Source organism: Grampus griseus (genome assembly GCF_964374135.1).
Source record: "Grampus griseus genome assembly, chromosome: 16".
In the NCBI taxonomy this organism is placed as follows: Eukaryota; Metazoa; Chordata; class Mammalia; order Artiodactyla; family Delphinidae; genus Grampus; species Grampus griseus.
The window spans coordinates 48,284,687-48,300,380 of NC_139010.1; the positions used below are offsets into that span (position 1 = coordinate 48,284,687).

Here is a 15,694-nt window from a genome sequence, read left to right on the forward strand (position 1 = left end):
CAGGATGGGCCCATGTCCCTGGCCACAGTGACTGGTCCAGCGCTAGGCACCAGAACAAGAACGTCGTCTGTGCAGTGCCTTGGATGGTCACTGCAACGACGTCAACCTGAAGCCGCTGGAGGTCTCACCTGTAGCCCAAGAACATGCAGCCAAGAATGATCCTCATAACATTGTTTGGATTCCCAATCTGGCCCTTCCTGAAGTCAGATCCATCTCTAGACTTTCAACCACCTGAACCAATAAACCTTTTTATTTAAGATAGTTTGAATTGGGTTTTCTGTTACTTGCAACCAAGAGAATCATTCTGATCTCTTTCTAAAACACGTTTCGCTCTATCAAGCTATATTCAGCTGCACTTCAGTCCTTTCCCTCTCCGAAAATAAAACTTGAGAGACTGAGAAAGTGAATGTTAATTAGCTAGCCTTGACAAATTAAACACTCCTGGAGCTGGAGTTCTTGACAGAAGAACTCCATATTATGTAGAATAGAAGATCCAGTTTTTTTAATGCCACAGATCAAGTGTTCTGGCCTATCATCAAATTTGTTTCATAAAACTTTATTTTTAACCAAAGCAGTTAAGCCTGCAGTTTTCAGCTCTGCAAGGAAAACAACTGTGATATTTACTTCCTCTCAGTCTTCTCATTTTTCAGTTACCCCTAAATCCAAACCACTACAAAAAATTACTAAAATGAATAAGATTGAGGTTTTTAAAAACATTTTAAACACAAGAAGCAGAAAGTTGTGTATGGGTGTATATATCATTTCTTCCTCATAAAGAAGAGGAACTAAACCTTAACCTTATTTATTAATTTTGCCAACAGAAGAAATCAGTACTAGTTTTAACCATATTCATTGAACTGTTCATTGCACCAGCTAACATTCCTTCCCTATAGTTCCTTCAGACAAATCCTCATAATTAGATTTCAGAGGAAAGCACACATTGGTCGCCCAGACCACAGCCTCAGAAGGTGCAAGCAGCGTGACACTTGACATCAGATGGCTCCTAAGGCAGTGTATAAACACTGTCAGGACTTTGTGCGTTTTCACATCTTCAAATTATTACACACAGCTAAATAACTACGGTGACAGGTCAGTCATAGCCCCAGTGTCCACCCGAAAAGCATAGATGAGCATATATAAAAATGCTAATTGAGTGAAAATGATGTTAAAAACCAGTTTCACACTCCTTGGAGAAAATTTAAAAATATTTCTCTATTTTCTATGTTCATTACATTGCACTCTACAGCCTCCTATTAAGAAGAAACAAACTTTAATGACCTCGAGTAAGCAAGCAGATAAGCATACCAACAAAGATACGTTTGTTTAACTACATTCCAAACTTTATTACCTTGTGTGCTGTTCTTTCTGCTGAGGCTTATTTTTTCTTATTATCATGGCCTAAGACTGAAGGTCTGCTTGGCTTGCTTTGGTAAGCTCTTCAAAGATCACAGCCCTATCCAGACAGGCTGCTTTCAAACAATCTTTGTTACAACATGTAAACAATTAGGACCTCTAAACACATAATTATTTATATGATATCATACAACATACTTTTTTATAACTGAATTAACCATTAGATTACACAGAGTAAGTGTTCATCAAATTTATAAAATTAACAAAAATAGCCGATATATTAGTTTAAATTTGAGGATTTTGTAAATCTATTTCCATATTACACTTTTGTTCTGATTCACAGAAAGCACAACCCTACAATGGAACTTCAAGTTCACAGGGGTCTCTGTAAAGCCCACAAGGGCAAGAACCATATCTGACTATCACCATTTCACGCCTGACGTACAATAGGCACTCTGTAAATATCTGTTGGATAAATAAATGAATAAATAAAGGTATTAACACTAAAAGTAATGGGCTCACACTATTTCATGACTACAGAGGTTATTATCACTATGTCCTTGCTTTGATGAAGTAAAGCAGGAGTTGACAAACTTTTATGCAAAGGGCCAGATGGTAAATATTCTAGCCATTGTGGCCCATATGGTCACTGTTGCAAATGCTCCACTCAACCTCTTTCACAACTATTCAACTCTGCTGTCGTAGCACAAAAGCGGTCATAGACAATACATACACAAATGAGCACGACAGTGTTCAAATAAAACTTCATTTATAAAAACAGAATTTGGCCATAAAAACACCCAAATCCCATGGGAACCACTTTCTTATAATGAACACTCTATTCCCTGAAGGGTGGACATTGGTGGATTTGCTAAATTCAGCCAGACATGTTCTGTTTTGTTGGGTCAAAAATTGGGCAGGGCATATATACTCATTCCCCACAGCTCCATCACTCCTTACTGAGCAACCCCGCCCCCTACTAATTTCCGTCATGTTACAAGCCTGGCCCATGCAAGCCTTTGAGTTTACATCCTGAACTTTACAGTACAACTGGTTTCCAGCGATGTGGCCCATACCTGTACCTATGAAACTGTAACCACAACACAGGCTCCTCAAGAGCAAGCCCATGACTTGCAACTCTTCACCCTTCATCTAACACCTAATATCAACACCCAATGAACTTTAAATATTTACTGATTGCCTACTGTTTGATATAGTTACTGTCTCCTTGGAGGGGGTGCAGAAAGCCTTACAATGACAGACAAAAGGATGGAAAAAACGTGCCAGCTGAGAACAAAGAGAAAAGGGACATGGTGAGTCACAGGAAAAGCAACAGGAATCATTACAGGACTGAAAAACCAATCTCTTCCAACTGTGTCTCAACCTTCTATCGGCTGCCGGGATTCCTCCTTTGTATCACAGCAGAAGCTGGGCAGAGGCTGGACAACTCAGGACACTTCAACGGTAACCACAATGAGGATAAAACCTTGGTTAATCCTCATTTCTGCCACAGGGTGCTCTGAGTGGATGAGCCCAGAAAAATCACCTGCATCTAACAGAAGGAATAAACTGCTGGATTCTCACACAATGGTATGCTCTACAGCAATGAAAATGATCAATCTACAACTACATGCAACAATACGGAGGAATCTTTCTAATACATTGTTGAATGAGGAAAGTCAGACACAGAAGAGTACGATCTGCATTATACATACACACACACACACACACACACACACACAGAAAGACAGGCAAACTAATTTATGCTCCTAGAAGTCAAGAGAGTAATTACCCACCGAGTGGGTAATGTCCGGAATCTAGTGTCTAGAGGAGGCATGAGGCTGTGGGGAGAATGTTCTGTTTCTTGATCTGGGTTCTGGTTACATTAGTGAGCTCAGTTTGGAAACTGCATTGAGCTATACACTTACAATATGCGTATTTTCTGTATATATATTCTATTTCAATAGAATGTTTAAGAAACAAACACTCCCCCATTTCTAAGTGGTCCAGGACTAGAGAGCCAACTGAAGGCCGCACACAGAGCCCCATATGCCTTCCCTTCCGCCATCCTGCAGAGCCTCTGGCCTCATGTGGAGCCCCAGGCACGCCTCCTCATTTTTTCTAAGCATAACCAGACAGAGGCCAAACAGTGAGAAAGCAAACTAGATCATTTTGAGATACCTGTAATTCCAGTCCCAGCGTCTTCGGAAAGTTAGTGTCTTTCAGAAACTTTACTGCTGTCACTAACTTTTTGTTCTAAATCAGAAATGAAAATACTAAGACGACTCTGCTGCCCTAAATGGCTCACTTAAACAGACTTCTTTTAAAATAACGCTCTAAATGGGTAAATCTAGTTCATAAACATGAATGAAGAAATGCTGCAACACTCAGGGCCTCCAGAAGAAGATACTGTAAACAAAATGTAACTGAGATTAGAATGTAGAACAGCAACAGCAACCCTGCAAGCACCACAGAGCTGTAATGACCAACTGTGTAAACGGCCCTCATGGGTAATACTTACAACTACAGTCCAAGCTGAACACACATCTTTAAGACTTTATGTAAAGTTTCGACTCAGGTAGTCAAATTTTGGGGCTGGGAATCATTCTGATTCTAATGTTGATCTTAATACACTAACCTCAACTGGACATTACCACTCATATTCTTTTCCCATTCTCCTTGTAAGTGCAGGCTAAAAGAATCAATTAAGACCTTTGATCACATTAAATCACAGAGACTGGTCTACTTGTGAATGCTGGTCAGGAAGGAGGGAAGAGTAGTCATCAGATCCTCTGACCTAACAATAAACATCAGCTACAGCGGGCCAGATGGGCAGATTACCAGGAACAGAGAAAGCACAGTAATCCTCTCTTATACAGGGCACACGCGTGTAGTGCAAATTCCAATCCTTCATTTCCAGATGTTTTCCATATCAAACAAATTCACTATATAGGTCTGTCCATTAAGTAAGTCACTGTTTAAATATTTTTTAAATCTGACCTTATTTATATCAGCCAGGAAGGGAACATAAATTCAAAATTACATCTTTTAATAGGAAACTGTAACTGTGTTTAATTAAATGATTCTGTCATGGAGTTTATGAATGTTCCAAAATGTCCCTCAGGGGAGAATATTCTTATTTTTAGGAACTGCATCCCCAAGAATTGAGGATAAAATGTCATGATCTCTTCAACTTACTTTCACATGTTTCAGCAGAAAACAGTAGAAACCTACTACACACACACACACAGGTACACACAATGTGGCAGAATGCTAACAACTGTTAAATGTAAACTCACTGTCCATTTTTTAACTCTTCAGTATGTTTGAACATTTTTATAATAAAAAGACGCACAGAAATCTTTACTCACCTTTCAAGTGGATGGCCGTCTTCTTTTTCCTAATCAAAAACGAACGGCTAAATATGCCCAGAGGCACATTTATGGATGTTCATGCTGTCCTCGCCCTGCAAGAATAAGCAAAACACGTTACCACCAAAGGTTTTTATTAAGTTAATGCCATTTCAGTTGAGACAGTGTTAATATATGTCAAGCCTGTAGGTTAAAATTCTGTTGAAACTGTTTTTTAAGCAAGGAGAAAAGTGAAAAGAGAAAAAAATAATCCCATCACGTACTGAATGTAGGGAACAACCACTGGCCTGACCCACTCAAGGAACTTCTGGAACAAAGGAATTCCTCAGTAAGTTTCTTTTAATTCACATAAATTTCAGGGCAGTGATGTAGCCTAAACTTCCACGTGAACAAAAACTGGGGCTTCAAGGACCGGAGCTTGACTCTGACCTTGGATTCTGAGACTACACTTAGAAGGCACTCATGTACCCTCACAGAACCACACCAGACATGCTGCTCCACTCGACTATAATACGTACTCTAGGGTACAGTGGCCCGAGGGCCTGATGGCCTCCACCACACCTCACCACACCTCACAGCCCTGTGAGGCAAGCGGTGTTTACTGATTCCATTTTCCAGAGGAGGCAGCTAAGTGTCAGAGATGATATAGGACATTCAAAACATCAGACATGAAACTGCTACTTAGGTCTTCTGACCTCAAGCTCAGGGCTTATCTCACTAGGAAAGGAGAAAGCACAGTACTTATATCAGCTAGGAAGGGAACATAAATTCACAGGCCGTCCCCACGCTCCCTACCCCATAACATGACACCCTCCTGAAAACCAACCTCAAAGCCAAACAGCCAAACAACACAGCCGCATGTCATTGTGGGGAAGGGGCGGGGAGGGGGGGAGGGGCACGCACACACTGCAGTTTACTCCCTGAGAGTATATATTAATAATCATTCTTAATAGTACCAATAATACTATAATTATGATTACTAATTACTATAATGACTATTAGTCATTATACTTCCCTTTGAAACACAATAACCCTTAATGTATTTTTGACATTTTATATATATGTATTTCATTTTTCTCCCTTCTTTCTCAAGAAAGCACGCTATTGGCCAAAGAAAGTAAAACAAGGCTCACATGGCACGCCAGGTAATTTTTATCGCTGCCACACAGAAAGGCAATTACCACTCGCTGTTGAAGATTTTCCATTCATTTTTATAAAAGGCAAAATACAACAGAATATAATGGCACAGACACTGACTGCTCTGCCAATAAAGATGGAAGCAGCATCAAAACTACCCTGCATGATGGCCTGAAGTTGCCCTTCATCTGCTGATCACCAAAATTCTGCACGCAATGCGCAAAGGTTTAGAGGTCTTGATGTCTACCATGTGAAGATGCTGGTGTACAAAAGTCTGAGGAAAGCTAGTCAGGGACCCCTGCACCTGGCTTTTAGTCCTGTCTCCTCCGCTCACTAGCTTGATTAAAAATTGAGAAAACCTCTGGACTTCCCTGGTAGCACAGTGGTTAAGAATCCGCCTGCCAATGCAGGGGACACGGGTTCGAGCCCTGGTCCTGGAAGATCCCACATGCCGCGGACCAACTAAGCCCGTGCGCTACAACTACTGAGCCTGTGCTCTAGAGCCCACGAGCCACAACTACTGAGCCCACGTGCCACAACTACTGAAGCCTGTGCGCCTAGAGCCCATGCTCCGTAAACAAGAGAAGTCACCGCAGTGAGAAGCTCGCACACCGCAACAAAGAGCAGCCACTGCAACAAAGAGAAAGCCCGCGCGCAGCAACGAAGGAAGACCCAACGTAGCCAAAAATAAATAAATTATTTTTTTTAAGTATTAAATTATTTTTTAAAGTATTAAAAATTGAGAAAACCTCTCCAGGCAGCTACCTCTCCTGTGGGTTGGAGCACCTGTTCACAAGGATGTTGCAACTCACAAAAAAGATAGGATATGATTCACCAACAAGAGCACTTGGACCCCAGGAATACTGATCAAGAAGTTACGCCAACAGCAACACAAAACCAAGGGAAAAAACATGATGTATCTTTGGAAACATCAACTTTACTCACGGATTTTGGTGAGGGAAAGATAAGCAAGTGAATCAGTAATATTAAAGCTGTTAATATTGAAACAGATATGCATTATGGAGTTGAATGCAATCATTGTATGAATTCTTTTATATTTATTTATTTATTTATTTTGGCTGCGCCGGGTCTTAGTTGCAGCACTCAGGATCTTCATTGCCGCGTGTGGGATCTTTTAGTTGAAGCATGCGAACTCTTAGTTGCGGCATGCGGTATCTAGTTCCCCGACCAGGGATCAAACCCGGGCCCCCTGCACTGGGAGTGTGGAGTCTCACCGCCCTGGACCACCAGGGAAGCACCCATTGCATGAATTTTAAAGCCAAAACTCCTATCCTTACTTGCCTAGCTCATTTCCAGCCACACCCTTACATGCGGGGGAAGGGAGTGAGGGATGGAATCTCCTTTTTCATTAAAGATGGTCTTGGGACAACGTGTGAAGCTGGTAGGGGTTTTAATATCACAGTGCGTCCAGGAAGCTCCCAATAGCCCCTGCTTTGGAGAATTCGCTTCAAACTCAGGAGCCCCAGATTTTTGCCAGATCTAGGTATAGGTGGGATGAAGTCTAGATACATACAATCCCATCTCTATACCACACGTCCTGGTGTGAGTGTTACTGAAGTTCCTCTCTTCACTGCCCTTCCACCCGCTCCCTGCCCCTTGGACATTCCCGTCAGGCAGGCTCCGCCACTTAGTTACTCAGATTAAACCACTGACTTTTCTTCCAACCCATACTGATTGGTAACACCTTCAGCATCTCTAGTAATTTTCATTTAAATGGATGCCTGCATCATTCCTAAAGAAAAATAAGCTGACCAATTTAGTTTGTCTCTAAATTAAAACTTTTATTGTGAAATATATTTAAAAGTGCTGGACTTCCCTGGTGGCGCAGTGGTTAAGAATCTGCCTGCCAACGCAGGGGACATGGGTTTGATCCCTGGTCCGGGAAGATCCCACATGCCACGGAGCAACTAAAACCATGCACTGCAACTACTGAGTCTGCGCTTTAGAGCCCGTGAGCCACAACTACTGAGCCTGCCGTGCCAACTACTGAAGCCTGCGTGCTCTAGGGCCCACATGCCACAACTACTGAGCCCGCACGCCTAGAGCCCGTGCTCCGCAACAAGAGAAGCCACCGCAATAAGAAGTCCACGCACCGCAACGAAGAGTAGCCTTCACTTGCCGCAACTAGAGAAAGCCCGTGAGCAGCAACAAAGACCAAACACACACAATAAAAAAAATTTAATTTAAAAAATAAAAAACTAAAAGTGCCTACCATGGTAGCCAGCCTCCCAGATGGCCCCCAATGACCCCTGCCTCTTGGCACTCAGGCTCTTGTGAAGTACCACACACACACACACACACACACACACACACACACACACACACACACACACACACACACACACACACACACACACACACTGAATAGGGCTGGCATGTGTGGCTAATAGGATATTGGGGAAAGGATGGGGTGTGACTTCAAAGGCCAGGTCCAAAGAGCAGCTTCCCTCTCACTGCCTTGGCAGGGAAACCTGCTGCCACGTCATGGTCATGAGGACACTCCAGCCGCCCTAGAGGGAGGCCCACGTGGTAAGGACCGAGGCCTCCTGCAACAGCCAGGTGAGTAAGGCTTCTGAGAAGCAGATCCTCCAGGCCAGGCAAGCCTTCAGACGATGGCTGCTTCCACTGACATCCTGACTGCAGCCCCATGTGACCTTCCCCTGGTTAGAACCATCCAGCGAAGCTGCTCCTGGTTTCCTGACCCACACAGACACTGTGTGAGATGATGAAGATTTATCACTTTTAAGCCACTAAATTTTGAGGTAACTTGTTATGCAGTGATAACTAATATAATAACATATGTCAGCTTAAAGAATAATAAAATGAATCCCATGTATGTTAATACCCAGTTGGTGGTGCTAGGTTCTGTTTTGACTTTTGTTTAAAACAAACAAACAAACAAAAGGCCTGTGTACCCCTTCCTGTACCTCAACCCCTCCACTCTCCCCACCAGAGATAACCACAGGCCTGAATCTTGAGTCAATCCTTTCCTCCTCTGTATGGTTTTACCACATCTGTATTCTCAATATGCTGTTGTGTTCTGCCTGGCTTTAAGCCTAATACAAAGGAAACCAGGACTGTATGTATTCCAGACTCGCCTCTTAAGATTTTGATTTTGAGGTTCATCCCTGTTGACTCATGTGACTGTAGCTGATTTTTCACCAACATATAGTTCTCACTATGTGAACATACCCACAATTTACTGCTCTGTTCTACTGTTAAGGATCATCTGGGGATTTTTCAGTTTTTGCTGTTATGAATAATGCTGCATTTATATTCTACTGCTCATCCCCCGGTGCACACAGCAAACTTCTCCAGGGCGTATACCTAGGAGAAGAGAGCTGGGCTTGGGACCACATATGTTCGTTCAACTCTCCTCGGTAATGCCAGATCGTTTTCCAAAGTGGTTACGTACAATTGACTCTTCAGCCGCTTTTCCAGTCTCTCTCCAAATAAGAGGCATGCCTGTTTTGCTAATTACCAGCAAAGCTTTCAACCAACAAAAGGGAAAGCTTTTCCTATTTGCAGCATCACCGCTGCAAATAAATAGTACTCCAAAGTAGTGACCCAGACAGCTGGAACATATTAGTCACAGGACATCAGGACAGACTTCGGAATAAGGATGCAGACTCAGCCAGCACCACGTTGCCCACGGGTTATCAGTCAAATTTGACTTGTAGACCTACGCTCAATTCAGAGACTGCTGTCCTCCTGGTGGACTCACAGCTATGGTCCCCTCTTACGGCAGTCAACTTGAAGGGGAAAAAAAGTTAATTCAAATGCCACCCAGCCAAATTCAAGATTAAAGAAGGGGAGTCAAATCATTTCAATAAAATAGGGTGTTGCTGTTGTTTTTTTAATATAGAATTGGTTGTGTTTTTCATATATTCACCTAAAAAATGAGACTGTTGTTTACTATACCTAATTTTATGTATAGTAATTCTACAAAAAACACTTAGGTATTCTCTAGACAAAAAAACATCCTGTTTAGATTTACTAATTCAATTTCTTAGGTGGAGATAGTAATTTTGTGATAATTTAATCTGTTTTTCTAGTAAAATCGTGGTAGCAAATATTTGTGCTGGCATTAAATTAAAAAAATGTGAAATTCTTTCACTTTGGGCAAGAAGGAGAGAAGAAAGTTACTATAAATTTCAAGGAAGCTCGTTATCATGTCACTGAAAGAAACAATTGCACTAGATGACCAAGATGACCAAAATGGGATTATTTCAACTCAACCTCTTGACAGTTCTTATTTGTCTCTTTACAATCATTTATCCCTGTGAGGTAGGAACTATTGCTACACCCATTTCACAGATGGTGGAAAATGAGGCATAGAAAGCAATTAAGTTGTACACAGTCACACAGCTGATAAGTCACACAGCTGATAGAACAAGGATTTGAAACCAGTTTACTCCAGAATCCACATTCTTAACCACTACCCTAGGCAGCTTTTTCAGGCCCCCAAGACCAGCCAGAAGGCCCTGCAATGGTGACAAAATGGTGGAGACACCACTTGAACATTTTCTCTGACTTAAAGTTCACGTTCTTTCTACAATGGGCCTTCTGGACAAAATAAAATTACCCGATCTCAGGGCTTGTGGTAGGCAAGTGTTGACCTTAGGTCTTGGAAACAGCCCCCATGAAAGAAACAGATGCGACAGTGGGAGAAGGTGTGCTGGCTTTCTTGGCACTCAGCAGGCAGCAGCTGTCATGCCTCCGTGACAGGCAGATTGAGGCAGAGTGGGTTCCAATAAGAGCAGCAGGCACAGTCAGAGAACCAGGGCTCAATGCCACCTCCTCACAGGGTCACACTGGATAAGTCAAATGGCCTCTCCACACGATGTTTTGTAAAATGGGGCTATCTTTTATTTCAGATGGTTACTGTGAAGATTAAGGAGACTTAATACCTAACATAGACCTGGAACATGGTAAGCGTTGGATACATGCTTAACAATTGAAAACGTGCTCTAGCTACCGAAGAGGTAAAAGCAGGGAGCCAGTTTTAAGCACACCCTTGCTTCCACAAGCAAAGCCTCTCATACTCCATGATGGATGATGACAATTTGTAAAATGCCATCTTGGTACCATGATGATTTTTTTTTTTTACTCATATTATGATTTTCTCTTTCTGTCTCACCCTAAACAGAATAACCTTGCCAACTAGATCAACCCTTTATGGTATTAGTAAAAGTAAGACATTCTTACATAAACACTGAAGCTGGAATGGACTCAGAGTAAAGCATTTGGCTCATTTAACTTTTCTGTTACTGACTTCAGAGAATCTTAAGCACTCATTTCAAACACCAGCCCCTCTTCAAAGTACTTCCAGTTTCCTGGAAATCATCCCCAATTATCTGGCTAACAAAGAAAAAAAGCTTGATTAAATGACTAGTAAATGACAAATTTCAAACATTCCAGCAACACTACACACACCATTGCTCTGAGAGATAAGGTCCCTCCCTAGTACCCCTTTTGCCATACCTCAGGTTAGGTATTCAAAGTAAGAAATGTGAATTTAGGAACACAGCCCCCAGGTTAGCTACCAGTAATCTCCATGGTAACTGGTCCTCTGCCTTTAGAGGAGGGATGAAGGAGTAACTGCAGCACTGTAGGTCTGCTTTTCAAAATTTGTTCAATCCCATCTCTTTCTCCATCAACTGATACCAATTCATTAGTGAGCTACACAGAGCAACCAGAGAAACAGATTTCTTAAAAACAAAAGGCTGAATCTTGTGTTGGTCCTGATATTGATGCAGAGTGGAGGAGGAGACCGGCCAAGGGGCAATTTTCCAGAGGAAGTTAGCCAGCAAGGGGCAGAAACAGCCTCAGGACAGTATGAAGTGTTTGAAGAGAACAATAGAACCACTGCCAATGTTTCCTCAGTATATACCATGGCCAGACCGTCTATGTTCTTCTTTAAAACCTCTGCTCAATCACCCTGAGAGAAAATACGGTGATATATAGATCCCTATTTAACAGATAAGAAAATTGACTCAGCGATTAAATGACTTGCCCAAAGTCACAGAACTAGTCAATGGGTATAATAACTGGCTCATAGCATACAGTAGGTACTCAATAAATATCTGTTGAACATGGGGTCTTTATTCCTCCTCCATAAAAATAGAAGACACCACTTATCTCACAGGGGTTTTGTAAGAGTAAAATGAGACTATGTACATAAAGTTCCTAGCTCAGTGCCTTGACCTTGGAACATACTGGGGTACCTGGGAAACAATGCTGACACAGAAAGCTAGGCACAATAACCACATGGAATAGGGTTATGACAATGACCGTGGGTGAAGTAAACATCATGATGGACAGGAATACAGATATACCTAACAGGCAGAAGAACATCAAATATGCACATGAAAAGATGTTCAACATCATTAATCATTAGAGAAATAAATGCAAATTAAAATCACAATGAGATACCATTACACATCTATCAAAATGGTTGAATTTTAAAAACTGGCAATATAAAATGCTGGCAAAAATGCAGAGCCACTAAGATTCTCACACAGTGCTGCTGTAATGAGTAAACAAACAGTGGTGGAATACTACTTAGTCATAAAAAGGGACAAACTATTAATACATACAACATGGATGAATCTCATATGCATTATGCTAAATGAAAGAAGTCAGTCTCCAAGGGATATGGTCCATATAACCCCACTTACATGATTTTCTGGAAAAGGCAAAACTATAGTGACAGAGCACAGATCGGTGTGGCCAGGAGTCAGGGGGAGGGGGAGAGTTTGACTACAAAAAGGCAGCACCAGGCAATTTGAGGGGCGATAGATTATTCTAAATGCTGTTTATATGCATGTGTTAAAACTCACAGAACTACATGCTCCAAAAAAGTGAATTTTACTGTTGGTAAATTTCTTTAATTATTAAAGAATAGAATTTTAAATCGGAGAAAGAATTGGTAAGTTGGTTTGTGGGGAAGGAGGGGACATGTGAAGGTCAAATAGCTCTGAAGTTCCTTGCTGAGGAAACAGTAATGGTACAGGAGACCGTGAAGAGTCGGTGAGTGAGAAGAAGTCCACGCAGAGGCTCTGAGATGTACAGACGGTCAAGAACCTTGGTTTCTAGCCTGATTTCGCCAAATGATGGCTGTGCGAAATTACACCAGTCACGTCTCCTCCCTGAGCTTTAATTTACTTAATTCTAACACGAGATAATGAAACAAATGATCTTTCCCACCACAAACACTGCAAAGTCCATTTGTTTTTAAGCTACTGAGTCTGGGAAGACAGCAGGACAAACAAGTAGAAACACCCAGATATGGAAAAACCGCTATGTCCCACACAAACGCCATCAGGGACCAAAATAAAGTGAAAACCACTGATGAGTGTGGATGGTAGAGTGATGGTGGGAGAAGAAGCCATTAGCAGGGAAGAGACAGGAGGAGACTGAGAATACCATTTCTTGTATAATAAAAGCCAAGAGAAGAGAGGTTTCATGCAGGCAGCGGGCAGAGGGGCTGGAATAACTCAGTGATCAAGAAGAATGAGGACTGATAAAACAACAAAACTAGACAGATTTGCCAGAGATCAACGGAGAGAGTAACCACCACCCCCCGCCACAAAAAAGTAACCGAAAGACTACCGTCCAAGACTTGCTTGCTGTCTGAACATATCTTGGTTGAGTCCTGATTGTTTTTCCCTTTGCATTTTCAATCTCACTCTGCCTTCATCTTTGCTTTCAGGAGCCCAGAATTTAATTTAAACATGTAGGTGTGGTTTCCCTGCAACAGCCCACTTCAGAGGCTGCAATTTTCAAAATGTATAAATTCCTGCAAGCTAACAATGTGACTGTTGAATGCTAGAGAGCCATTTTCTTGTCCTGCATAAGTTTACGCAAAGACTCCACAATTCCAGAACGGAAAAAAAAAATTCATTTTAAAGGATTTAATAGAACGTAAAGAGTACAATTTAAGAAGGACTAAGCTTTTATTGTTGTCACTTTATTAGCTTGTGAAGCAGGAAAATTGTTTGAAGTCAATACTATTCCCAAACTGACCAAGTGAAGTGTGGCAATTTCATCTCTGCCCAAAGCAGGTCACAGAACACCACTTAATGGGCCTCAGCTACTTCAGCCAAATGAACCCAGTGACACCACCACCCTGAGCACTTAACCAGAACTGAAGGAAGATTAGGGAAATTAACAGTTAAAAAGTACACCTGCAAGCAAAATTAATACACAGAACACTTTTTACACCACCTCTTCTGCCCATCTTCCTTTTCAATGATGATAGGTGAAAACATCAATCTGATACAACTCAGTTCTGCCGGTTATAAAAGAGAAGAAAGGGCAGACGTCTTCAGCTCAAAGTCTGGTCTCTTCCGCCACTAGCAACTCACTATCTTTGGGCAAATTTCTTCGCCCCTTATCTCCCTTTCTGCATCTACAAAGCTGGCATTATCGCAAGCTCCCATCCAGCACTCAGGCTACCAGGCCCTTGCACCAGATGAGATCACGTCTGTGGCGACACTTAAGGAGAAGAATGCAAATAAAAGGACAAATATGAGGTGTCATTGCTGCCATCCTGTACGGGGCGCGGGGGTGGGGGGGTGGGGGGGCAGGTGAATATATTTTACATGCAGTCACATCCCAACTGCCTCTTTCAAGTCAACCATATGCTTCTCTTCCATCACAGCTGGGCTGTTGAGCAGATGCTGGAATGGATACAGACAGAAAGGTGGGAAGGAGGAAAGCTTCTGTTACCCAGCTTCAGTCTTCCTGGTTTCAGGAAGATAAAAAAGTAATTTCTTATTCGTGTATATCCTACTAATCTTTTTCGAGAGTCTCATATGTGTCAGACACCAGGCTAGGCATGAAGAAGCATGAGATTTTTTTTTTTTTTTTAACAAAACAGGCTGTGCTCTCAAGCGCATTCACTCTGGAAACAGCTAAGTGGCCCATCCCAACCCAGTGCGCTTGGTGGAATAACAGAGGCAGGCGTCAGCGGGGCAGGGGGGGGAAGCCCAGCCCAGACCGCTGGGCAGCTTAGGAAGGCGGTGCTCCTCACAGAGGAGGTGATGCTTGAGTTGAGTCTTGAAACATGAGTGTAAACAAGATGAGCCAAGCAGGGGAAAAGTCTTCTAAGTGGGCAGAAGGCATGGAAGCAGGACCCACTAGGGAAGGGAAAGAGTAAGTGAGGATGACAAGGGACAAACAATGGAGACTCATGCTCAAATGATGCTCAGGCTTTCTCCTAAGGGCAATGGGAACCACTGACACATTTAAGCAGGGACTCACATGGTCATCCTTGCAGTTGAGGTAAAGGACTATGACAACAGTTGGGAGAATGGAATAAAGACAGGGCAGAAAGTGGAGAGCTGTACATACAGAAATCCAGGCAGGAAGCAATGAGGGCCTGGGACTGTGGATGAATACAATAGATAATAAAGAGGTAAAATGACCTTGCTTTGGCGACTGGAGGGACACAGGGGTAAAGGAGAAGGAATTGTCGGTGCCTCTCTGGTTCTGGTCTTGATGACTTAGAAGAGGACGGTCTTTTCACAAGGTACTAGAGAAGTGCAGATTTGGCAGGCTAGCTGAGTTCCCTTTGTACTGTCACTCTGTACGTGACTTCACGTACGTGAGGTCACTCTGTACATTTGTGACCAACCAAAAAGTCACACTTCTCATCATTTAGCTGCCTATTTCGAATGCCCACAGGCAAGATGACTTCTTAAAACAGAATGGAATGTCTGGGCAAGAACTCAATTCGGTAAAGACGCAGACGTAGAGAATGGACTTGAGGACACGGGGAGGGGGAAGGGTAAGCTGGGACGAAGTGA

The 15,694-nt window shown here is 42.4% G+C and overlaps 1 protein-coding gene across 5 annotated transcripts in view; it reads right to left on the minus strand.

Moving 5' to 3' along the window:
- The window catches only part of SGMS1 (sphingomyelin synthase 1), a 291,005-nt gene that overhangs the window by 251,006 nt on the left and 24,305 nt on the right, over positions 1-15,694 (minus strand). For all 5 annotated transcript variants that reach the window (XM_082673862.1, XM_082673859.1, XM_082673858.1 and 2 more), the window contains one exon: positions 4,725-4,819. The gene's annotated coding sequence lies outside the window, so the exon portion shown is untranslated. The remainder of the gene's footprint in view (positions 1-4,724; positions 4,820-15,694) is intronic.